Genomic DNA, 25,083 nt, shown 5'->3' on the forward strand with positions numbered 1-25,083 from the left:
ATTTGGATGCCCTTTGTTTCTTTCTCCTGCCTAACTGTTCTGGCTCAGACTTCCAGTCCTACATTCAATAAAAGTAGTGAGAGTGCACAGCCTTGTCTTGTTCTAGCTCAGAGAGAAAGCTACCCACTTCCTCCCTTCGTTGTGTTGTTAGCTGTTGGCTTGTTATAGATGGCCTTCATTATGTGGAGGTATGCTTGTTCCATACCTAATTCATTCAGAGTTTTTATCATGAATGGATGTAGAATTTTACCAAGTGCCTTTCCTGCATCTATTGAGATAATCATGACGTTTGTCCTTTATTCTGTTGGCATGGTGTATCATGTATACTGATTTTCATGTGTTGAACCACCCTTGCATTCCTGGTATGAACCCCCTTTGATCATGCTGATTCATCTTTGAAATATGCCATTGGATTCAGTTTACTAGTATTTTGTTGACTATTTTTGCATCTATGTTCATCAAGGATATTGGCCTGTGGCTTTCTTTTGTTCTTGTTGAGCCCTTGTTTGGTTAAAGTAATGCTGTCCTCATAGATTGAGCGTGGAAGAATTACTTCCTCTTCCATCTTATGAAATAATTTAAGCAGGATTTGTGTTAATTCTTTAAATGTTTGGCAGAATTCAGCAGTTAAGCCATCTGGTCTTGTGCTTTTTTTCGATAGGAGACTGCTGATACAGTCTAGCTTTTCATGCTTGATCTGTTTAAGTATTCTACTTCTTCATGAAGGTATATATACCTTGGTAAGGTATATGTGTACATTTCTTCTTAGTTATCAAATTATTGCCTTATAATTTTTCTTAGTAATCTCAAACAATCTTTGTGCTTCTGTATTGTCAGTCATGTCTCCCTTTTCATCTCTGATTTTGTGTATTTGAATATTCTCTATTCTTAGTTTAAGTAAAAGCTTGTCAATTTTGTCTTTTAAAAGTTTAGTTTAAAGGCAGAGACAGAGAGAGACAGTGAGAGACAGAGAGAGACCTTCCATTTGCTGGTTTACTTCCCAAATGTGTGCAAGAGCTAAGGCTGGGCAAGGCTGAATTCAGGAGGCTGGAACTCAGTCTGGGCCTCCCATGTGGTTCGCAGGGACCCAAACACTTGGGCCATCAGCTTCTACCTCCCAGGGTGTGCATTAGTAGGTTGCTGGAGTCAGAAGTGGAGTTGGGACTCAAATCCAGGTTCTTTGGCCTGGGATGAGGGCATCCCAAGTAGTATCTTAACCACAATATCAAATGCCAGCCTTCTGCTTGTCTTTTCAAAGGACCAGAGCTTCATTTTATCGATTTTTTCTATTATTTTCAGTCCCTATGTCATTTATTTGTTCTCTGGATTTTATTATTTCTTTCATTCTACTAATTTTGGTGTTGATTTGTTCCACTTTTTCCAGTTCTTTGAGGTAACGTGATGAATTGTTTATTTGAGATCTTTCGGGCTTTTTGATGCAGGCCATGCTGCAGCCAGAATTTTAACACAGTTGACAAATGCCTTCCAGAAAGGTTTACACTGCGACCATTCTAGTGAGCACCGTGTCAGTGGGGTTTCCAGGGAACAGCAGAATTGTCAGATAATGACTTCTCTTTGGTAATGAGGCTCTGATGGAGACGTTCAGGCCTCATTCTGCTCCTTGCCTGGGGAATGCAGGCTTGTATTTCTCAAGGCTTCTCCAGTACTGATAAGTGAGGGATGGGAAACAGGAAGTCAAAAATACCACAAAACGCTGTTCTTACTGATGCGGGCTTTTTGTTTGTTTCTTTCAAAGATTTATGTATTTGAAAGGCAGAGTTACAGAGAGAGCGGAAAACATACCCACACCCACACCCACACCTCCAAAGAGAGGGAGAGAGAGAAAGAGAGGGAGGGAGAGAGATCTTCCATCTACTGGTTCAGAACTGAGACAGGAGTAACCAGGACTTGAAGTGGCACTCACGTAGGATGGCAGCATCACAGGCTGTGGCTTAACCAGCCGTGCTACAACCTCAGCCCGTTTCTTTGGTTTGTATTTTGGCTTAATGCTCCCAAAGTTGCTGTAAGCCCTGTGTTAATTCCCACAGTTTTGAAAGAGTTAATTTTTCTCATGAGTCAACTGAAGTTCATGGGCTTTTTGAGAGAAATACCACAGGGGTCAAGTGCCATTCCCAGCACACTGTGCCAAGGGTCACATCTGTACCTGGATCAACACAGAACCTGCACGTGCTCACCTTGATTACTTGGATGAAGTGTATTTGTCACGTTTCTCTCGGCAAGGCTACTGTCACCTCCTCCCTTTCTTCCCCTTCTGTGGAAGGAAGGCACAAGGCAAACTTACAAAGTGGGAACGTAGGCTGCATGTGGCTCTGTGAATTATTTGGAATTCTACACAGATTTATCTATTTTCCTCCTGTTTATTCAATCATTTATTTATACAGATCTCTTCATATGTATTTTATTTTATTTTTATTTCCAAAGATTCATTTATTTTATTTGAAAGGCAGAGTCTCTCTCACACACACACAGAGAGAGAGAGAGAGAGAGAGAGAGAGAGAGAATGGAGGAGGCAGAGAGAGAGCACAAGATCTTCCATCCATTGATTCACTCCCCAAACAGCCACAATGGCCAGAACGAGGCAGACCAAAACCAGGAGCCAGGAACTTCCTCCAGGTCTCCCACATGGATGCAGGGGCCGAGGACTTGGGCCATCTTCTGCTGCTTTCCCAGGCACATTACCAGGGAGCTGGATCAGAAGTGGAGCAGCCGGGACTTGAACTGGTACCCATATTGGATGCCGGTGCTGCAGACAGCGGCTTAACCCACTATGCCACAGTGCCAGCTGCTCCATATATATTTTAAAAATAGTCTTGGCCATGGAGAAAATCTTAAGTTTTTCATACTATATTCTCTGGCTATAATGCAATGAAATTGGCATAAATGTTGAAAATGATTTGAAAGAACTTGATTACTGGAAATTAAAAACACATTTTTAGAAAACCCTTGAATCAGAGAACTTTAAAAGAGAGCACAGAGAAAAATAAAATAATCCAGCAAAAATTGAATTCCATAATCTAGAGCTTTAAATTAAATGCTTTCATTTTTAAAGAAGAAAGACAAAACTATTAAAGCGGCAAAATATTCATTATATAAAGCTAGACAAAGTAACAGAATATGCTATATAAATAAGAAGAGAGAATGGAGATAAAAAAGTTGAAACAATGAAGCACAAAAAGATAAATCCAGAAATTGCTTTCTTTGGAAAAAACTAATAAATCAGAAGCACTTGCAAGCCTAATTAAGACAAGAAAGAGAGAATAAAACTAGGCAAGATTTGGAATGAGCAAGCAACTGACTGTATTCATTGAAAAACTACAGAAGAATATTGTATTAAACTCTGTGTCATTCAAATTAAAAACTCAAATAGATAATTCTAAGCAACATTAAAGTTACTGCATTTTACTCGGCATTTGGTAAACTTGAATGAACTAATGACCATAGGAAAATCTAAAAGTTGATTCACATTCTATTAGTTAGTGGCAGCATAGTTTGCGATTAGTTTATTCTTTAGAAAACGAATTACTTGGCCGGCGCCATGGCTGACTAGGCTAATCCTCTGCCTGCAGCGCCAGCACCCCGCGTTCTAGTCCCAGTTGGGGCGCCGGATTCTGTCCCAGTTGCTCCTCTTCCATTCCAGCTCTCTGCTGTGGCCCGGGAAGGCAGCAGAGGATGGCTCAAGTGCTTGGGCCCTGCACCCGCATGGGAGACCAGGAGAAGCACCTGGCTCCTGGCTTTGGATTGGCGCAGCGTGCCAGCTGTAGTGGCTATTTGGGGGGTGAACCAACGGAAGGAAGACTTTTCTCTCTGTCTCTCTCTTTCACTGTTTAACTCTGCCTGTAAAAATAAAAAAAAGAAAAGAAAATGGATTACTCCACTATTATTTATATATTTCAGGCCCTGGAAAATGCAAACCTCTCTCATTCACTTCATGAAATCAGCATAATTTTAGTGTCAATTCATGGTCAATCTTGTACAGAATTTACTGGGAACCAATACTGCCTTTTAATATATAAACACTGCTATACTCCATTTGCTTATACTTTTTAGAATTTTTATATCAAAACAATAACTCATATTAAGTGTGATTTATTCAAGGAATTCAAGGTCAATATTGTAATCTATCATATACTCCATCATAATGATGTGATAAAGAAGAAAGTTATAGATGCAGAAAAGATACTTGATAAAGTTCAGTAGCTATTAAAATTGTTAATAAAATGGCAATAAAGGGAAACTATTTGAATTATAAATATAAATCATGGTTCAAAAGTGCCAGCAGTAAAAATGAACTTGAGCAGCAAATAAGCTGATTTCAATGGATCTCAAAATAAATAGAGGATGCCCGAAATGGCCAGTATTTATTATTAAGTCTCTAAATACAGTGACAATACAAATCATGAAATAAAACTGGTATAAATATTGAGAAAGGAGAGTAACAGCTATGTGTTTGCTAAAGGTTATCTTCAAGGCTGGCGCCGCAGCTCACTAGGCTAATCCTCCGCCTTGCGGTGCCGGCACACCAGGTTCTAGTCCCGGTCGGGGCACCGGATTCTGTCCCGGTTGCCCCTCTTCCAGGCCAGCTCTCTGCCTTGGCCAGGGAAGTGCAGTGGAGGATGGCCCAAGTGCTTGGGCCCTGAACCCCATGGGAGACCAGGAGAAGCACCTGGCTCCTGGCTTCGGATCAGCGCAGTGCGCCAGCTGCAGCGCGCCGGCCGCGGCGGCCATTGGAGGGTGAACCAACAGCAAAGGAAGACCTTTCTCTCTGCCTCTCTCTCTCTCTCACTGTCCACTCTGCCTGTCCAATAAATAAATAAATTAATTAAAGGTTATCTTCAAACTTAAGAAATCAAAGATTAGCTTATGTGGGGTTTTACTTTTTTTTTTTTTTTTTTGAAGTTATCAACATTTGGAAAGGTGGTATAAAAATGATAAAAAATGAATTCTAGGGCTCTGGCACAGCAGGTTGGGCCACCGTCTGCAGTGCTTGCATCCCACATGGGTGCTGGTTCAAGTCCCAGCTGCTCCACTTCTGACCCATCTCCCTGCTAATGCAATGGTCCAAGTGTTTAGGTCTCTGCACCCAGGTGGGAGACCTGGAGGAAGCTCAGGGCTCCTGGTTTCAGATTGGCACAGCCCCAGCAATTGTAGCCATTTGGGGAGTGAACCAGCAGATGGAACATCTCTCTGCCTCTTTTTCTCTCTCTGTAACTTTTCTGCCTTTCAAATAAATAAATAAATACTTTAAAAAATGAATTTTATTACCCTAGAAATCAGTACCTAAAAATGAGAAATCTTGTTCATAAATGATAGGTTGGGGTAGGGTTCTGGCCCAGCAGTTAGGATGTTGGTTGGGATGCCAATGTTCTGTATCAGGATGCCTGAGTTCAATTCCTTGTTCTGGCTCCTGACTCCAGCTTCCTGCTAGTGAGGACCCTTGCAGGCAGTGGTGATGGCTCGGGTGGTTGGGTTTCTGAAAACCACAGGAGCGACTGGGATTGTGTCCCTGGCTCTCCCAGCTTTGGCCTTGATCCAGCCCTGGCTCTTCTGAGTATATGGGAAGTGGAACAGCAGAGAGAAGCTCTGTCTCTTTGTCTCGTATTCCCCTAAAACAAAATAGAAAAGTTATTTAGTTTTAGAATGAAATTTTAAAATTAAGAATTTCTTTTTAGAGGCTAGGACCTATTTGAAGATCAGAATACAATCTTCCTTATGGGAGAGATTCCCGGTGGCCAAATAGAGGTGCCCAGTACTCACTCCTGTTCTTCTTCTCTCACGGAGAAGAACCCAACCACAAGGAAGTGGCTGCATTTCAAGGTGGGAGCCTGAAGAAGGCAGGAATGACAGGAGCATGGTAGGACAGGGGACCGGGATGGCAGCACAGAGCGAGGAACAAAGCCACTGGCAAGTGGCTCAGCCCTGTGGTGGAGGGGAATCCATGCAGCAGGAGGAGTAAAGAGGAGAACCTCAGCAGAGCCCATGAATGCCTTTCTCGGGCAATTCTAGCTCGGCGAGGACCCACAGATACCGCAGAGTAGGAGCCCAGTGATGGCAGCTGCCTGGAGACATCATGGTGATTGTGGGTCAGAGAAGAGCAACCTTGAGAGCACAAGTTCGTAGCAGTGTGACGCCGTCTGGAGAAATCACTGTCAGACTCCCTGCTGCCCTAGGGAGCAGCAACCCCTGCACGCCCCCATCTCTGGGGCCCTGCAGACATTCTTCCACGCTATCACAAAGAATTGCAGCCTCACAGGGCCGATTGGACCCACCGAGCCATGGTGACCCCAGCACCCCAGCGCATGCAGCACTCTGCAATAAAATGGATGGGGTGCAGAGCAGCAGGGGATCCTGGCCCCAGCACCCTTACAGGCCAGAAGGCAGCAGAGTGATACAGTCCAAGTTCTGAAAGAATGGAACTGTCAACCAAGAATACATCGCCTAGCAAAGCTAACTCTCATAAATAAATAAGAAAGACTTTACAAGATGATCAAAAACAAAAGGAATTTATCACCACCAGATCAACTTTACAAAAGATGTTTAAAGGTGTCCTATGTACATAAGTAAAGAAAGATAGCTGCCTTTGAACATATGTGAAAGTGTGAAACCCAACAGGAAAATGACAAAGCATGTTCAAAATTTGCAGAAAAAAATTTTAAAGAAAAATGACAGAAACAAGCCATTACTCATCTTTAATAACTTTGAATACAAATGGACTCAATACTCATGTTAAAAGATACAGACTGGCTGAATGGATGAACATACAAGACCCAACAATATGCTCCCTGCAAGGAACTCTCCCATAAAGGCATGCACAGACTGAACATGAAGGGACAGAAAAAGATATTCCATGCAAATGGAAACCAAAGCAAGCAGAAGTAGCTATACTTATTCCAGACAAAAAAGACTTTAAAACAAAAACTTAAAAGAGATAAAGAAGGTCATGATCGAGGGATCAATTCAACAAGAAGATATGATGATTGCAAATATATATGTACCCAATGCCAATGCAGACAATTTTATAAAACAAACATTATAAAAACTAAAGGGAGGAATAAACCCCAATACAATAATAGTGGGGGACTTTGATACCCCACTTTCATCAATGAAGAGACCATCAAGAAAAACATCTGAGTTAAACTACATTACAAACCAAACAGACGTCACAAATATTTATGGAACATTTCAACAAACAGCTGCACAATATACATTCTTAGCACACATAATAGTCTCAGGGACAGACTGTATATTAGGCCACAGAACAATTCTCAACAAATTAAAAAAAATCAAAATCAGATCATATATCTTTTCTTTTTTTCTAAGATTTATTTTATTTATTTGAAAGAGTTACAGAGAGAGAGGTAGAGGCAGAGAGGTCCTCCATCTGCTAGTTCACTCGCTAGATGGCCGCAATAGCCGGAAATGCGCTGATCTGAAGCCAGAAGCCAGGAGCTTCTTCCGGGTCTCCCACGTGGGTGCAGGGGCCCAAGCACTTGGGCCATCTTCTACTGCTTTTCCAGGCCACAGCAGAGAGCTGGATTGGAAATGGAGCAGCCAGGACTCCAACCGGTGCCCATATGGGATGCTGGTGCTTCAGGCCAGGGTTTTAACCCACTGCGCCACAGCACCAGCCCCATGTATCTTTTCTAACTACAATAGACTAACACTAGAAATCAACAACAAAAGAAACTAGAAATAATACAAATACACAAAGACTGAGCAACATGCTCCTAAATGAACAGCGGGACATTGAAGAAATGAAAAGGGAAATGAAAAATTCTTTGAAACTAATGAAAATGGAAACAGAATGTAGTAAAACTGATGGGATACAGAAAAAGCAATACTAACAGGGAAGTGTATAGCATTAAGCACTGACATAAAAAGACAGAAAAATATAAACAATTTAACAGTGAATTTCAAGGACTTATAAAAACAAGAACAAATCAAATCCAATGTTAGTAGAAGCAAATAAAATAATGATGATTAGAGAAGAAATAGATGAAACTAAAGAACAATAAAGGTCAATGAAATGCAGAGTCAGTATTGTGATATGACAAATAAAGATGACAAACCCTTGGGTAAACAAAGAAAAAAAAGAAGACTCAATTAAAATCAGGGATGAAAAGGGATACATAATTAATACCAATACAAAGAATCATTAAGGACTATTATGCACAACTATATGTCAACAAATTGCAAATCTTACAAAAATGGATACATTTCTGGATAAATCTAACTACCCAAAGTGATGAAGACATAGAAAATATGAATAGACCAATAACAACTAATGAATTGATAATAAAAATCTCCCAACAAAGAAAAGCCAAGGACTAGATGGCTTCACTGTTGAGTCCTACCAAAATTTTAAGGAAGAACTAACACCAGTTCTTCTTAAACTATTCAAAGAATTTAAAAGCAGGGGTAGGGAGGTCCTTTCTAAACTCATTCACTGAAACCAGTACCTTAATTCCCTAGTCAGACAAGGACACAACAACACTGCAACAACAAAAAGAAAACTATAGCCAATATCCCCAATGAAGATAGATGCAAAAATTCTTAACAAAATACTAGCAAACTGAATCTAACATATGAAAAAGATCATCCATGATGATTCATTGAGCTTTATCCTAGGGATAAATGTAGATAGGTCAACACATGTAAATCAATAAATGCAATATATCACAGCAACAGAATGAAGGATAAAAATATTCTGATAATTTCAGTAGATGTAGAAAAAGCATTGAATAAAATTCAATTCTCATAATGAAAAGCTTGAACAAATGAGATATACTTGATCATAATGAAAACAATATATGACAAACCCATAGACAACTTCTTCTTGAATGGGGAAAAACTGAAAGAATTTCCTCTAAGGTCTGTAACCAGATAAGAACACCCACTTTTACTACTTTTATCTGATGTAGTATTGTAAGTTTTAGCTAGAGCCACTATGCAAGAAAAGGAAATACAAATCATACAAACAGGAAAGGAAGAAATCAAATTATCACTGTTTGCAGATGTCATCAGTCTATGTTCAGAGAAACCAAAAGTCTGCACCACAAGACGATTGGAATTGATAACTGAATTCAGTAAAGTTACAGGATACAAAACCAAAACACAAAACTGATAGAATTTTTATACACTAATAATAAACTCATTGACAAAGAACTTATAAGAACTACGTCATTCATGACAGCAAAAATAAAATAAAATTTTAGAAAATACCTTGCAATAAATTTAACCAAGAATGTGAAAGACCTCTACAAAGAAAGTTACAAAGCAGTAATGAACGAAATTGAATAAGACATAAAGAAATGGAAAGACTTCCCATCTTCATAGATTGGAAGAATGAATATTATTAAAATGTCCATATTACCCAAGATGATTTACAGATTCAACACAGTTCCCACATCAGACAGATGACATTATTCAAAGAACTAGAAAAAAACCCCTAAAATTGAAATGGAAGCACTAAAGACTACAAATAGACAAAGCAATCTTGAACTAAAAGGATAAAGCTGAAGGCAGCACAATACCAGATCTCAAGACACACTATAGCACTATTGTAACAAACACAGTGTGGTACTGGCTTACAAACATACACACACACATGGATGGAACAGACGGCCCAGAAATAACTCCAGGCATCTAAAATCAACTGATATTTGAGAAAGGTGCCACAAACATACCCTGGAGATGGGAAAGTCTTGGGAAAACTAAAAAAGTATGCATTTTTAAAAAAAGATTGGTTTATTTATTTGGAAGTCAGAGTTACAGACTGGGAGGAGGGAGAGAGACAGAAAGAGAGATCTTATAATTTCTGGGTCACTCCCTAGATGGCCTCAACTGCCAGGGATGAACCAGGCAGAAACCAGGAGCTAGAAGCTTCATCTGGGTCTCCCTCGTAGGTGGCAGAGGCTCAAACACTTGGCACATCTTCCAATGCTTTTGCCAAGCCATAGCAGGAAGTGAGATTAGAAGCAGAGCAGATGGGACATGAACCTGCAGCCACACAGGAGACCTACGTGGAGTTCCAGCCTCCTGACTTAAGCCTGGCTTATGCCTAGCCATTGTGACCACATGGGTAGCGCACCAGCAGGTGGAAGACCTCTCTCTTGCTGTCTCTCTCTCTCTCTCTCTCTCTCTCTCTCTCTGTAACTCTGCATATCAGATAAATAAATCTTTGAAATAACAAAACAAAAAGTCTTCCACTAAAGACCAGGTGCTGGGAAAACTAGACATTGTAGGCAGAAGACAAGATTCACTCCCCCACCTGTCACCCTATGTGAAAACCAATCTGAAATGGATCAAAGATATAAATGTAAGACCCAAAACTATGAAACTACTAGAAGAAACATATGGGAGACACTTCAAGAAACTGGCATAGGCAGTGATTTTCTTTTTGATAAGAAAAACAGGCAACAAAAACAAAAATAGACAAACGAAATTTTATCAAATGAAGAAGTTTTTCTCTACAGCAAAGGAAACAGTTAAGAGAGTGAAAAGACAATGGACAGAATGGGAGCAAACATTTTCAAACTATTCACCTGCCTAAGGGTTCATATCTAGAATATGTAAGGTACTCAAAACCCTCAACAAGAAAAAGCTCAAGCAATTCAGTTAAGAAATGTGCAGGGGGGCCTGCGCTATGGCATAGCAGGTAAAGCAGCTGCCTGCAGTGCCGATATCCAAAACGGGCGCCAGTTTGTGTCCCCACTGCTCCATTTCCAGTCCAACTCTCCGCTACAGCCTGGGAAAGCAGTAGAAGACGGCCCAAGTCTTTGGCCCCTGCGCCCACGTGGGAGACCAGGAGGAACCTCCTGGCTCCTGGCTTCAGATCAGCCCAGCTCTGGACATTGCAGGCATTTGGGGAAGAAACCAGCAGATGGAAGACACCTTTCTCTCTCTCTCTTTCTCTCTCTGACTCTCTGTAACTCAGCCTTTCACATAAATAAATAAATCTTTTTAAAAATAAAGAAATGGGCAAAGGATTTGAATAGACATTTCTCAAAATGAGAAATCTAAATGGCCAGAAAATACATGGAAAAATACTCAGTATCACTAGCCATCAGGGAAATGCAAACCAAATCCTCAATGAGCCATGAGAGTATTTCAGGCATGGAAAGCCAAGACACTCTGGGGAAAAAAAATGACCTAAATGAAAGATCTCCATGAGTGAGATTCCAGTGGAAAGAACAGGTCATCAAAGAAGGAGGTACCTTTCTCTGAAGGGAGGAGAGAACTTCCACTCTGACTATGACCTTGTCTAAATATGATCAGAGTTGGTGAACTCAAAAGGCTTCCATAGCCTTGGCAACTCATGACTGGAGCCTAGGGAGATTACTGATGCCATAAACAAGAGTGTCAATTTGTTAAGTCAACAACAGGAGTCACTGTGCACTTACTCCTCATGTAGGATCTCTGTCCTTAATGTGCTGTACATTGTGATTTAATGCTATAACGAGTACTCAAACAGTATTTTTCACTTTGTGTTTCTATGGGGGTGCAAACTGTTGAAATCTTTACTTAATATATACTAAGCTGATCTTCTGTATATAAAGAGAATTGAAAATGAATCTTGATGTGAATGGAAGGGGAGAGGGAGAGGGAAAGGGAAAGGTTGTGGGTGGGAGGGAAGTTATGGGTGGGGGGAAGCCATTGTAATCCATAAGCTGTACTTTGGAAATTTATATTCATTAAATAAAAGTTAAAAAAAATCAATGAAAAAAAAGAAAAAAAGAAACTGGTAAACAGAATAAGAAAATTCACTGCTGATAGATGATCTCCCAGAGGAAACTGTCCTTGGATGGGAAGACTTACTTTAAGGATCTGTCCTCCCTAAATGGGTATATGAACCTCATGCAATTCCAATTAATAAAATGCTTTCAAAGATATGGACAAATAATCCTAATATATATATATATATATTCTAATCCTAGAATATATACTATATATATATATATATATATATATATATAGCAAGTGCCTAAGAATAATTTGTACAAACTATGAAGAATAACCATGATGGAGAATTTGCCTTTTAGGCAAATGTCACATTTGTATGGGAATAGACAGAAATAGACAGAAATACAAAACAGGCTTCAAAATAAGTAGCAGTGGTAGAGAATTTAACATATAACAAACACGGTTAATTCTATGAGGAAAATTATATGGATTATTTAGTAAATGTGCTAGAATAGTTTTCCACCCAACTAGACTGACTCTCAACTTAATCCTTTCCGAAAGCAAGTTCCTCAGTCTCCCCCAGGGTTCCAGTTATGGTGGACTCAGGCCATTCTGGACATTTCATCCGCTCTACCCTTTCTCCTACTGCAGAAAACAAATGCAAACCCTAAACATAATAATACACAGGGAGAGACCTGAAAGCCTGGGACAGTGCCGAGCAGCAGGTGTCTCTAGGAGCACGTGCCTACTTACCTGACCAATGGGATGTAAGAGGCTCCACAAAGCGCCTGTCTCCGCGCCTCCACAAGGTGCGGGGTTGGGGGAGCTTGAACAAGCCTGCCTTCCCTGCAGCCTGGAGAACCAGCACACTGACGGTGGAACACTGGAGAGATTGGGCGGGCCTGGGGGCCCACATGTCCAGCTGCCTCAGTCCACGCATGTGCAGAAGACTCCTCGCATCTCAGGCGAACACCAGAGACCTGCACACAGCCTGGAGCTACTGTTCCAGAGACGGTTTGAAGTTTATGCCCTGGCAAGAAAATGACCTGCCAAAACAAAGGGGGAAGTAAGAGACGTTCATAAGACAAAAAAAGCAGAATCCAGAATTTTCACAATCTAACATTCATAATGTCCAGGATGTAATCTAAAGTATCAGACATACAAACATATTCTCAAGAGGCTACAAATAGTCTCACTCCTCAATTAAATAAAATAAAACTATTTTCAGTGAATGAAAATTGCAGCACAGATAAGGAAATTGTATCATAAAAAATAGAAATTTTATGGCTGAAAAAATAATATTTCTGAAATTACAAATTCACTGGATGTGCTTAAAAATCCAACTGGATATGAGAGACGAAAGTTAAGTGTATTTGAAGACAGAGTGATAAATATTATCCAAACCGAACAGAAGAGGACTGAAAAAAAGATAAACATTCAATTTGGGTATTTTCATTTTTGTGTTTTAAATATTTCCATATCCCTACTTAGCACGTTCAACCTTCCCATAGCTTCTTGAACATATGGAATGCAGTCATAATGACTGTTTAAGTGTTTTGTCTGCTAACTGTATTACCAGTGTCATTTCTGGGTCAGTTTGATTGCTTGGCTTTTCTTATTATGGGTTGTATTTGTGCTACTTTGCATGCTTCATGATGTTTGAGTGTATGTCAGCTCTGCGAAATTTTCTTGTTCGGTGCTGTACCTTACTGTGTTGCTATAAATATCCTTGGACTTTATTTTTGGATGCTAAGATAATTGGAAACAATTTGGTTCTGTTGGGTCTTGCTTTAAGCTTCGTTAGAAGGGAAGACAGCAACATTGAGTCTATGGTAATATTTTCTACACCAGGAGACAAAAGCTGTTTTGAGCCTTCTATGAGTACCTGTAATTCTGAGGAGTTTTCCACTCCAGACCATGTGAGCAGGCACTCTTCCAGTTCTTTGGAAGGAGTTTTCCCTTTACTCCTTTTGGTATTTCTCTCATGCGCACGTGCTGATGTGTGCTAGGACTCTGGAGATCTCTGGCATTCTCCTTCTCGATGGCTCTCCTCTTCAGCACCTTGCCCTGTGATTCTAGCTGCTCAGCAGCCCCCGTGGTCCCCAGCCTTCCTCTTTCTCTTCAGTATGGGCAGGTTGTTGTGCTCCACCTGGACTGTCTTTCCCTGTACTGTGCCTGGAAATTCTGTCCAGTCGTCGCTAGGGCAATTGTGGGGCTCACCTTATTTGTATTTCATCTCTCAGGAGTCACTGTTCTTTTTTTTTTTTTTTTTTTTTTTTTTTGGACAGGTATAGACATTGAGAGAGAGAGAGACAGAGAGAAAGGTCTTCCTTCTGTTGGTTCACCCCCCAAATGGCCGCTACCGCTGGCGCAATGCTGCGCTGATCCGAAGCCAGGAGCCAGGTGCTTCTTCCTGGTCTCCCATGCGGGTGCAGGGCCCAAGCACTTGGGCCATCCTCCACTGCCCTTCTGTGCCACAGCAGAGAGCTGGACTGGAAGAGGAGCAACTGGGACTAGAACCCAGCACCCATATGGGATGCCGGTGCCCCAGGTGGAGGATTAGCCAAGTGAGCCATGGCACCGACCCCATTGTTCTTTTTTTATCTACTGCCCAGTGTCGTGAGAAACGTTCTTTAATATATGTTGTGTTAAGTTGTTCATTGTTTCATGTAGGAAGGTAAATCTGTTCCCTGGGAGTCCATCTAATCTGGGATCACTCAGTAACCGCATCCTTCCAGTCTGGGCTCCATAACCAGGATGCTCCAGGGTCCGAAAAAATGAAATGCTCTAGGCTTTTGACAAATCCAGCAGATTTATAATTTTTTTAAACTTTTATTTAATGAATATAAATTTCCAAAGTACAGCTTATGGATTACAATGGCTTTCCCCACCCCAGCTTCCCTCCCACCCACAACCCTCCCCTTTCCCTCTCCCTCCCCCCTTCCATTCACATCAAGATTCATTTTCAATTCTCTTTATATACAGAAGACCAGTTTAGCATATATTAAGTAAAGATTTCAACAGTTTGCACCCCCATAGAAACACAAAGTGAAAAATACTGTTTGAGTACTCGTTATAGCATTAAATCACAATGTACAGCACATTAAGGACAGAGATCCTACATGAGGAGTAAGTGCACAGTGACTCCTGTTGTTGACTTAACAAGTTGACACTCTTGTTTATGGCATCAGTAATCACCCTAGGGTCTTGTCATGAGTTGCCAAGGCTATGGAAGCCTTTTGAGTTCGCTGACTCTGATCATATTTAGACAAGGTCATAGTCAAAGTGGAAGTTCTCTCCTCCCTTCAGAGAAAGGTACCTCCTTCTTTGATGACCTGTTCTTTCCATTGGGATCTCACTCGCGGAGATCTTTCATGTAGGTGGTTTGAGGTAAGTCAGCTTGAGCATGTCCCGAATTGCACATCTCTTCCCTCTCTTACTCCCACTCTTATATTTAACAGCGATCACTTTTCAGTTAAGTTTCAACACTTGAGAATAACTGTGTATTGATTACAGTATTCAACCAAAAGTATTAAGTGGAACAAATAAACAAAAAAATACTAAGAGGGATAACGTATTAAGTTGTTCATCAACAGTCAGGGCAAGGGCTAATCAAGTCACCATTTCTCATAGTGTTCATTTCACTTTAACAGGTTTCCTTTTTGGTGTTCAGTTAGTTGTCACTGATCAGGGAGAACATATGGTATTTGTCCCTTTGGGACTGGCTTATTTCACCCAGCATAATGTTTTCCAAATTCCTAACAGGGATCACTTTTCAGTTAAAATTTAAAAACCTAATAATAATTGTGTGTTAATTACAGAGTTCAACCAATTTTACTAGAACAAAAAAAAACTACTAACATGGATAAAGTATTACATTGTACATCAACAGTCAGGACAAGAGCTGATCAAGTCACTGTTTCTCATAGTGTCCATTTTACTTCAACAGGTTTCCCCTTTGGTGCTCAGTTAGTTGTCGCCAATCAGGGAGAACATATGATATTTGTCCCTTTGGGACTGGCTTAATTTGCTCAGCATGATGTTTTCCAAATTCCTCCATCTTGTTGCAAATGACTGGATTTCATTGTTTTTGACTGCTGTATAGTATTCTATAGAGTACATGTCCCATAATTTCTTTATACAAGTCTAACCCTACCATTCAACCCAGCCATCCCACTCCTTGGAATTTACCAAAAGGAAATTAAATTGGCAAACAAAAAAGCTGTCTGCACCTTAATGTTTATTGCAGCTCAATTCACAATAGCTAAGACCTGGAACCAACCCAGATTTATAAATTTATAAAGGAAGGCAATGAACTTAGAAAATGAAAAATCAAGGCCGGTGCTGTGGCTCACTAGGCTAATCCTCCGCCTGTGGCCCCAGCACCCAAGGTTCTAGTCCGGGTCGGGGTGCTGGATTCTGTCCCGGTTGCTCCTCTTCCAGTCCAGCTCTCTGCTGTGGCCCGGGAGTGCAGTGGAGGATGGCCCAAGTCTTTGGGCCCTGCACCCACACGGGAGACCAGGAAGAAGCACCTGGCTCCTGGCTTTGGATCTGCGTGGTGCGCTGGCTGCAATGCGCTGGCTGCAGCAGCCACTGGGGGGGTGAACCAATGGAAAAGGAAGACCTCTCTCTCTCTCTCCACTCTCTCTCTCTCTCACTGTCCACTCTGCCTGTCCAAAAAAAAAAAAAAAAAAAAAAAAAAAAAAAAAAAAAAGGCTGGTGCCGCGGTTCAATACGCTAATCCTACACCTGCGGTGCTGGCACCCCGGGTTCTAGTCCCAGTAGAGGCGCCGGATTCTGTCCCGGTTGCCCCTCTTCCAGGCCAGCTCTCTGCTGTGGCCAGGGAGTGCAGTGGAGGATGGCCCAAGTGCTTGGGCCCTGCACCCCATGGGAGGCCAGGAGAAGCACCTGGCTCCTGGCTTCGGATCAGCGCAGTGTGCCGGACACAGCGCACTGGCCACGGCGGCCATTGGAGGGTGAACCAATGGCAAAAGAAGACCTTTTTCTCTGTCTCTCTCTCTCACTGTCCACTCTGCCTGTCAAAAAAAAAAAAAAAAAAAAAAAAAGAGAGAGAAAAATCAATGTGGAAGACTTAGACTTTAGTGTAAATCAGCAGCAATCAAGATTGGCATAAGGAAAGTCATAGAGACACATGAAGCAAAACAGAGTCCAGAAATAGATCCACACTTACATGTGGTGAATTGAGTGCCAAAGAAAAGGAGGAAAATACAGTGTTTTCAGTCTCTGGTGCTAACAAGTGTACATTCACATCCATAAAGTAAACCAGCACCCCATCTAACACTATAGAAAAAATTAGCCCCAGTGGATCACAGACCTGACACTGTAAAACTTCCAGAAGAAAACATCTTTGTTGAGTGACATACCAAAAGCTTAATGTATAAATTAAAAACAGAAATCAACTTCCATCAAATTTAAAAGCTTTTGGATTTTAAGAAACACTGTTTTTAAAAAAGGCAAGACATAGACTAGGAGAAAGTCTGTTGCAAAACATACATCAGGCTAAGAACTTGTATCTAGAATGTACAAAGCACACATCAAAGGATTTGAACCTAGAAACTACCAAGTATTCTTATAACTCAAAAATAAGGAGTCAAGCAACCCAATTAGAAGCAAGGCATAAGGTCTTTGTAAAATAAGGACCCAATTTTGGAATAGACATTTTACAAATGAAGACAAGTGAATAGCCAAGAAGCAAATGAAAGGTTCTCAGCATCATTAACCATCAGAGAAATGGCAGCTAAAAATTCCAGCTCCCTGCTAACACACCTGGGAAAGCAGAAGAGGATGACCCAAGTACTTGGACCCCTGGCTCCCACGTGGAAGACCTGGATAGAGTTCTAGGCTCCTGGATTTAGTCTGGCCCAGCCCTGGCAGTTGTGGCTATTTGGGGAGTAAATAGCAAATGGAAGATTCTCTCTCTCTCTCTCTCACTCACCCTCTCTTGTCTTTCTCTCTCTCCCTCCCTCCCCTCTCTGTCACTTTGCCTTTCAAATAAATAAAATAAATCTTTTTTAAAAAATGGTTAAGGAAAAGTCACAGATGAGCTGAGTAAATGGCCTCAGATGTGAAAAAGAAGGTTAAAGTCGAGAGAATGCAAATTGAAGGAGCCATGAGATTCGAGTTTACATTCATTAGAAAGAGCTATAACACTTAATATTCCTAAGAATTTAAAGAGAAGAATGCACTCATATTTCGGCAGAAATGTGCGCTGTCATGGCCTGTGGCAGAAGTAATCTGGTAGCATCTGTGAAAAATGAAAGCGCATATATCATTTAACCTTCCAGGCTTCTCCCAAAAATGCCAATAGAAATAAAAGCAGATGTATTGACGGACATGTTAATGCACAAAATGTTTATTGCAGCATTGTTTTTAAGGCACAAAACTAGATCAAAGTGGATGCCTGTCAAGAGGGGAGTATTGGTTTAATAAATTCTATTGCACATGTACTACATTCTATTGAACAAACAGTAAAATGAGTGAATTAGAGCTACAGTAGGTGGCTTTATTCTACCATTCCTTTACTTTTAAAATACGTATTTATTTATTTGAAAGGCAGAGTTACAGACAGAAGGAGAGGGAGAGGAAGAGGAAGGGGGGGGGGAGAGAGAGAGAGAGAGAGAGAGAGAGAGAGAATCTTCCATCCACTGGTTCACTCCCAAATGGCCATAATGGCTGGAGCTGGAGCAGGCTGAAGCCAAGAGCCTGGAACTCCATGAGAGTTTCCCACATGAGTGACAAGTGCCCAAGCACTTAGGCCATCCTCCACTGCTTTCCCAGGTGCATTAGCAGGGATCTTGGTTGAAAGTGGAGCAGCCAAGACTCCAACCAGTTCCCATAAAGGATGCTGACATTGCAGGCACGGGTTTAATCAACTCCACCACAATGCCAGTCCCTCTACAATTTATTTTTTTAATTTCTTAAATTTGGAAGTGGGGGGAGAAGAGATGCTCCCCTATCCATTGGTTTACTCCTTAAATGCTTACAGCATCTCAGGCTGAGCTAGGACAGATGCAGGAGCCAGGAACTCAATCCAGGTCTCTCATGTGGATGGCAGGAACCCAATTATTTGAGACATAATCTGCTGCCTACCAGGGTCTTCATTGGCAGGAAGCTGGAGTGGGGAGCCACACCTCTGGACATTGAATCTAGGCACTCCCATGTGGGATGTGGGCATCTTGACTACAGTTTAAACTGCTAAGGCAAAGGCTCACCTGCTGCCTATTATTGATTAAGAAATACAATATGCAGAAAAGGCTGCAAAATTGTTTCCTTTTTTTGTAAAACAATGACTAAAATTCCACTTTACATACAAAGGTATGTATATTTGTATAGTACTGTGAACATGAAGAGAAAATATCCAAAGACCTATAGCAGATTTTTAAATGCTTCTGTGAGCTGACCCATATTTGGTGTGTTGATATATGTGTGTGAGTAGAACCGCGGCTCACTTGGCTAATCCTCCACCTGCGGCGCCGGCACCCCGGGTTCTAGTCCCAGTTGGGGTGCCAGTTCTGTCCCGGTTGCTCCTCTTCCAGTCCAGCTCTCTGCTGTGGCCTAGGAAGGCAGTGGAGGATGGCCCAAGTGCTTGGGCCCTGCACCCACATGGGAGACCAGGAAGAAGCACCTGGCTCCTGGCTTCCGATCAGCGCTGCTGTAGCGGCCATTTGGGGGGTAAACCAATGGAAGGAAGACCTTTGTCTCTCTCTCTCTCTCTCTCTCACTAACTCTGCCTATCAAAAAAATTTTAAAAAATTAAAAAAAACCTGTGAGATGCAGCAAAATCAATATTAAGGGGGAAGTTAATAGCATTAAGTAGCTACATTAACAAAGAGAAATGTCTTAAATTAAAGATCTGGCTTTGGATCGGTGCAGTGCTGGCCGTAGCGGCCATTTAGGGGGTGAACCAATGGAAAAGGAAGACTTTTCTGTGTCTCTCTCTCTAACTCTGCCTGTCAAAAAAACAAAAAACAAACAAAAAACAAAAGAAGTCGAGGGAGGCAACACACAGTCCAACCAAACAACATTTTATTTCTTGCCCTTGCAAAGTACGAAGACCTGGGAGAGTTTCCAGGCAATTTTCTCAATGTGTTGCCTTAGCCTTCAAGGCCATTTAGGTCTTATGGAATCTTCCTATCAACACATGTTTTCCTGATCAGTGTGGCAGAGGTCAAGAGAACCCAGGATTGTGCACCAGTAATCATTAAAGGTTTTCTCTGGGAATTGGTGTCTGTCATTTTGCTTTTTTTTTTTTTTTCAAAACAAGGCACATGGTTGTATAAAAATTCAAGGCATTGGGAAAATTTATTTCTCCTGTGCTTCTCTGCAAAGGGAAGAAGAATGGAAATACTTTTGAGTAGCAATAATATGTATGTTATAATATTCATTAAAAAGACAATTTATATAAAATTTATAGAAATTAAAAGTATTATATAAAGAAACTAAACTTTAAAATGACTTCAGGATTATATTTTGTAAATAAACACTTTATCAAATACAAGGAATGAATAGCAAAAATGGAATTATGTATATCTCAATAAAGTGACTAAGATTATAAATTTTGATAAAATCCAGTGATGATGAAAGTGTTGGAAAGAAAAACTGTCCTATACTTCGGGTGTGCAAATACATTTGTACATTTCTGAAATATAATCAGGTGGCAGATATCAAAATGTAATTTCTGAGTTCTATTTTGGCCTAGTAATAGGACTCACAAGGATTCACCCTTGAAAACAGACAGGTGCACACAGATATATGTAAAGAAATGTTCATGCAGCACAATAAAAGGGAAAATAGTCTGAACGTATTCCTACCAGGGGTGAGTTAATTAACATATGCTAAGTGATTATACCAGAGTACTGTGATATTCACTAAAAGAGATGAGGTGGGTTTTGTTTAACACAAAAATCCACTCAAAGCATGTGTTTGTTACCTATTGTTAATGTTACAACCAGCATCAGCAGCTAAATCCGCTTCTGGTTAACAGTCAAGAAGGGCTCAGATCCATGGTTTGTCTCTGACTCACATGGAGTCAGCTGGGACAGAAGGATCTCTTCCAAAGTGGCTTCTTCACTTTTGCTTCTGGTGCCTTGGCATACTTTGGTTTCTTTCCCTCCCGAGGAGAAATCTCATCTCCCAGGATTTTCTGGGCTTCCTCACAGTGTGAAGGTGGGCTCAGGATAATACACTTCTTACAGGTGGCTGGTTTTCAAGAAACATGAAATGGAAGTGGTCAGGCAAGTTATGAAATATTGCTATTATTTGAATATTTGACCCCCAAACTCATGCAGAAATTTAAACCTAAGCCATAAGTTATTGGTACTGAGGGAGTGAAAACTTATCCCAGTTGTGGTATTGAGAGACGGGGTGTTTGGTAAGGGATTGAATTGGATGAGGTTAGTGGGGAGCCCCTTCTTTGAATTCTGGAGGCTTTGTAAGGGTGAAGACAGACACACAGACATGCATGCTTCCTCCCTCTCACCATGTGATGCCTGTGCCACCGCAGGACTCTGCCAGCACAAAGGTCACCACCAGAGGTCAAATCAATGGGGCTGCCAGACCTTGAACTTCAGAACTCTGAGCCAAAGACATCTCTTCCTCTTACATAGTTAAGTTGCCTTAAGTACTACAGTGACAAAAAGCTGACTAATACAGCAAGGCACAGAAGTAGCATAGCATTATGTGAGCAGTATGCTATTGATTGACCCGATCCAAAAGCCTGCTCAGATTCAAGGGTACTAAGAAAAAAAGCATTTCTTGCCAGGCGAGAGACAAGAACGCTTGCAGGAGATGCACAGGATTAGGCACGATGTTGTGGCCATCTTTGGAAAATCCTGTCTGGTACAGCATCATATAATTTAATTTATGTAACTATTCCTTGCTCTTTATGCTTAAAAATCTGGAAAATACATGGCAATGTTTTTGCATCAAACACTGTTTTCTACCTTAGATTCTTCAGTGTTTTGCTTATAGTAAACATGAGTTACTTTTATAATCGGCAATTTTTAAAGAATCCTAACTTTGATATTAAATAGAACTGTGGAAAATTGTACTCACTCAGAATTTGCAGTGCCCAAAGCATGCACTTAAATGGGTGACATTATTTTACTCTGTGGAAAATTTCAGGAGGGACCTCTACATATAACTTTCCATATTTGCTGATGGAGTAGGAGTGATAGTTTCTTAGTAAAATTGAATTTGAGAAATGGATTTAAATAATAGAAGCCATTATTCAAAATGAGCTTAATGTGGTCCCCACCCAGATGAAAGATGTACGCAATGAAATGGAGCAGATAAAAGCCTTGCAGTTGCATCATGCAAATTATGTGGTATTAAAAACTAGATGAAAACATTAAAAAGGATGCAGATCAAAAACTCCAAGGAGGAAGAGCTCAGGGGTTAAGTGTCCTTTTCAGCACTAAGAGGAGTGATCTCAGCTTTGGGTGGGCCTGGGTCTTGTGGACGTGATGTTGTCAGTCATCAGGGTGACAGCAGATGTAGAGATCTGCAGATTTTCCATTGCTTTCACCCATCTTCTCAAGCACACCCAGAAGTCATAATGCTGGAATTACATTGACACAATCATCCCCATGGAAACCGAGCTTGGTGTCATAAACATGGCATTATGACTTCTCAGCAGGAGGAGGCAGATGGAATTTTGGCACTGAATGTGCAAGATTTATTCACAAACACAAATGTCTTGGAGAACAACACCAAGGGTGGGGAATAGAAAGGGCAGGACGTTGACCTTATAATATGTGTTTTGACAACGTTTTCAATTTGTTCACCTCTGGCAGGTCTTGATTTTGCCTGTTGCTTTTTCACTGTGTGTTTGGCATGGTATGGTCTCATCTTAATCATGGCTGTCCGGCCTGGCAGAGGCTACACTGATAGAAAAGTTGAGACCCAGAGAAGGGGATGAGCCTGCCATGTCAGCTCATGAGCCAGTGGCCTTGCTGAGGCCAAGGCCTTCTGCTTCTCTCAGTCCACACATTTGAGTTTCCCTGTCAGTGTCTCAGTTTGATTTTGAGAACATGATGTGTGCATCCGGTCGGACAGAATCTTGTGCCCCCAACCCCTTGGCCCCCGCAACGTCCTGCCCAAACATATAGCAAATAAACTAGAAAGTTTTCCTGTCTCTCACAAAAGTCCCTGGTACTAAGAGTCTATATTATATGATGGCATTATATGGTGCCATGTCTATATTATATTACCTATGAAGGTACTTTGAAAAGTTCGTGGAAAATGAAATCAAAGGGTAAGTTTATTGTGGTGTAAAAGTGGGTTGAGCAGCCGGCATTGTGGTGCAGTGAGTTAAGATGCTCTCTGGGATACTAGCATCCCACATCAGATGGAGCACAGGTTTGAGTCCTGGCTGCTCTGCTTCCAACCCAGCTCCCTGCTGATGTGCCTGGGAAAGTATTGGAAGATGGTCCAAGTACTCAGACCCCTACCATACATGTGGGAGACCTGGATGGAGTTCTGGGCTCCTGGCTTCGGCCTGGTCCACCCCAGCCATTGCAGCCATTTGGGGAGTGAACCATCAGGTGGAAGATCTCTCTCTCTCTCTCTTTCCTCTCTCTCACTCTCTAGCTCTCTCTATTGCTCTTTCAAATAAATAAAATCAATCTTTAAAAAATCCAAATGCATTTTTCATGAACTTTCTGAAGACCTTCTGCAAAGTATGTGCAACTCTAGCAATAAAAGGCTATTTGATTTTTCTCCCCCCCTGCAAACTCTGCTTCCCTGGCCCTCTAGGACGAGATGTCACTCACCATATTTGCATCCCAAACAGAGCAAGGGAAGGGCATTCCCCCATCATTAAGAAGCACGACCTAGAAGCTGCACACTTGCTTCTGTTTATGTCCCATTGGCTAGGAAGGAGTCAAACACTTCGTTTCAAAGGCATCTAGACAGCCACATGTTCAGCTAAGTATGGACAATCTGTTATGGGAGGAGAGGAGCCCAAAACTGGCAGCAACCGGTGGGCTCTGCTGGAGCTTGGGCCTCCTGTCATAGAGCATTGCTTTCAAGGACTGCCTACTAATTCCCATTCAGCTAACGCAATGACTGAAGACTGATGATGGTATTTGCTTAGAGGGTATTCAAAATCGCAATCACTATACTGGATATAGAGATCACTGACTTGACAGAAAGATTAGACGCTCTACCTGAGATCAAAGAAAGTAACTGACCACTACCGTATGTGTTAGGGCTGTAGGCAAGACCTTCCAGTTCACTGACTGTAAAAATAAACTTACCTCTTTTTACCCAATAGTCTAGCCTGTGTGGCTATCGTTGGAGAAGCTTTGCTTACTTTGAAGATGGGAACATGGATATTCATGGACAGCCAGCAGCTTTCTCTGCAGGGTGACACAGCTACAGTGACTGAGCTTCAACCATTTCTTTTGTTCTAGTATGAGAGAGAGAGAGGAGTCAGAGGGAGGAGAGGGGGTGGGAAAAGACAAGTAAGGGGGGAGGAAAGAAGAAAAGGGTAGAGGGAGGAAGGTGAGGAGAAATGAGGGGGGAAGGAAAGAGAGAAAGAGAGCGAGATGGCCGGCACTGTGGTTGATAAGCCCACACTCTAACCAGTGGATCATAGCACATTTTTGAATTTCCAAGGAATTCTTGCTGGCTCAAAGCTAGAGTCCAATAATTTTTGAGTGGCTCTTGTATTTTCATTTCCTTATTCATCTGTTACCCTGGGCTCTAGTCCCATTGGCCATGGCAAGGGAGATTTCTAATACCCATTTATGAACTTAGTACTATTATTCAGTATTCCCTTGGCCCCCTCTTTCTTCCAGGAGCTCTTGGTGTGAATCGACTCAGGCCTTGGAATTGAGGAGTGGGCTGTGAGTTTCTCCATAGCGATTGCAATAAGTCGTATGTGACAGAGCCATAGCATCCAATCCCACCGAGCCACTAGCACTACAGAGGTGCTCATCGTTTTGGTCCTAGAGACCCCAATGATCAAATGATCTCACACATTTCTAATTTCTGCTTGGGTTCTGCTGTGTGATACAGGAACTGTGCCCAGCTTGCTTCAGGCCTATAAGTGCTGCCAGTTGTCTTCTGTCACTCCTGGGCACTTCATCCTAATTGAAAAAGGAAGATCTCATTTTATGGGTGGCCTTTATCTTAATCCTCTGTTTGCAAAAGATAGTCCCTTAACTCTTTTCAAAGGTAAATGTGTTCTTTTGCCAGAAATGCAAAGCTCATTGAACATTTGAAAATCAAATAATGTAACTCACCTTATTAACAGGAAAAGGAAAAACCGCATGAGCATTTCAATAAATGCATAAAAAGCATTTGACAGAATTCAACATCTAGTTGTGATTTTAAAGAGAATCCCCCAGTAAGCTTGGT

At 41.4% G+C, this 25,083-nt stretch overlaps 1 pseudogene; it reads right to left on the minus strand.

Annotated features, from left to right (window-relative positions):
* Positions 1 to 25,083, minus strand: part of LOC100349706 (large ribosomal subunit protein uL3-like) — a 41,753-nt pseudogene that overhangs the window by 11,545 nt on the left and 5,125 nt on the right.

This window comes from Oryctolagus cuniculus, chromosome 18, assembly GCF_964237555.1.
Source record: "Oryctolagus cuniculus chromosome 18, mOryCun1.1, whole genome shotgun sequence".
NCBI lineage: Eukaryota > Metazoa > Chordata > Mammalia > Lagomorpha > Leporidae > Oryctolagus > Oryctolagus cuniculus.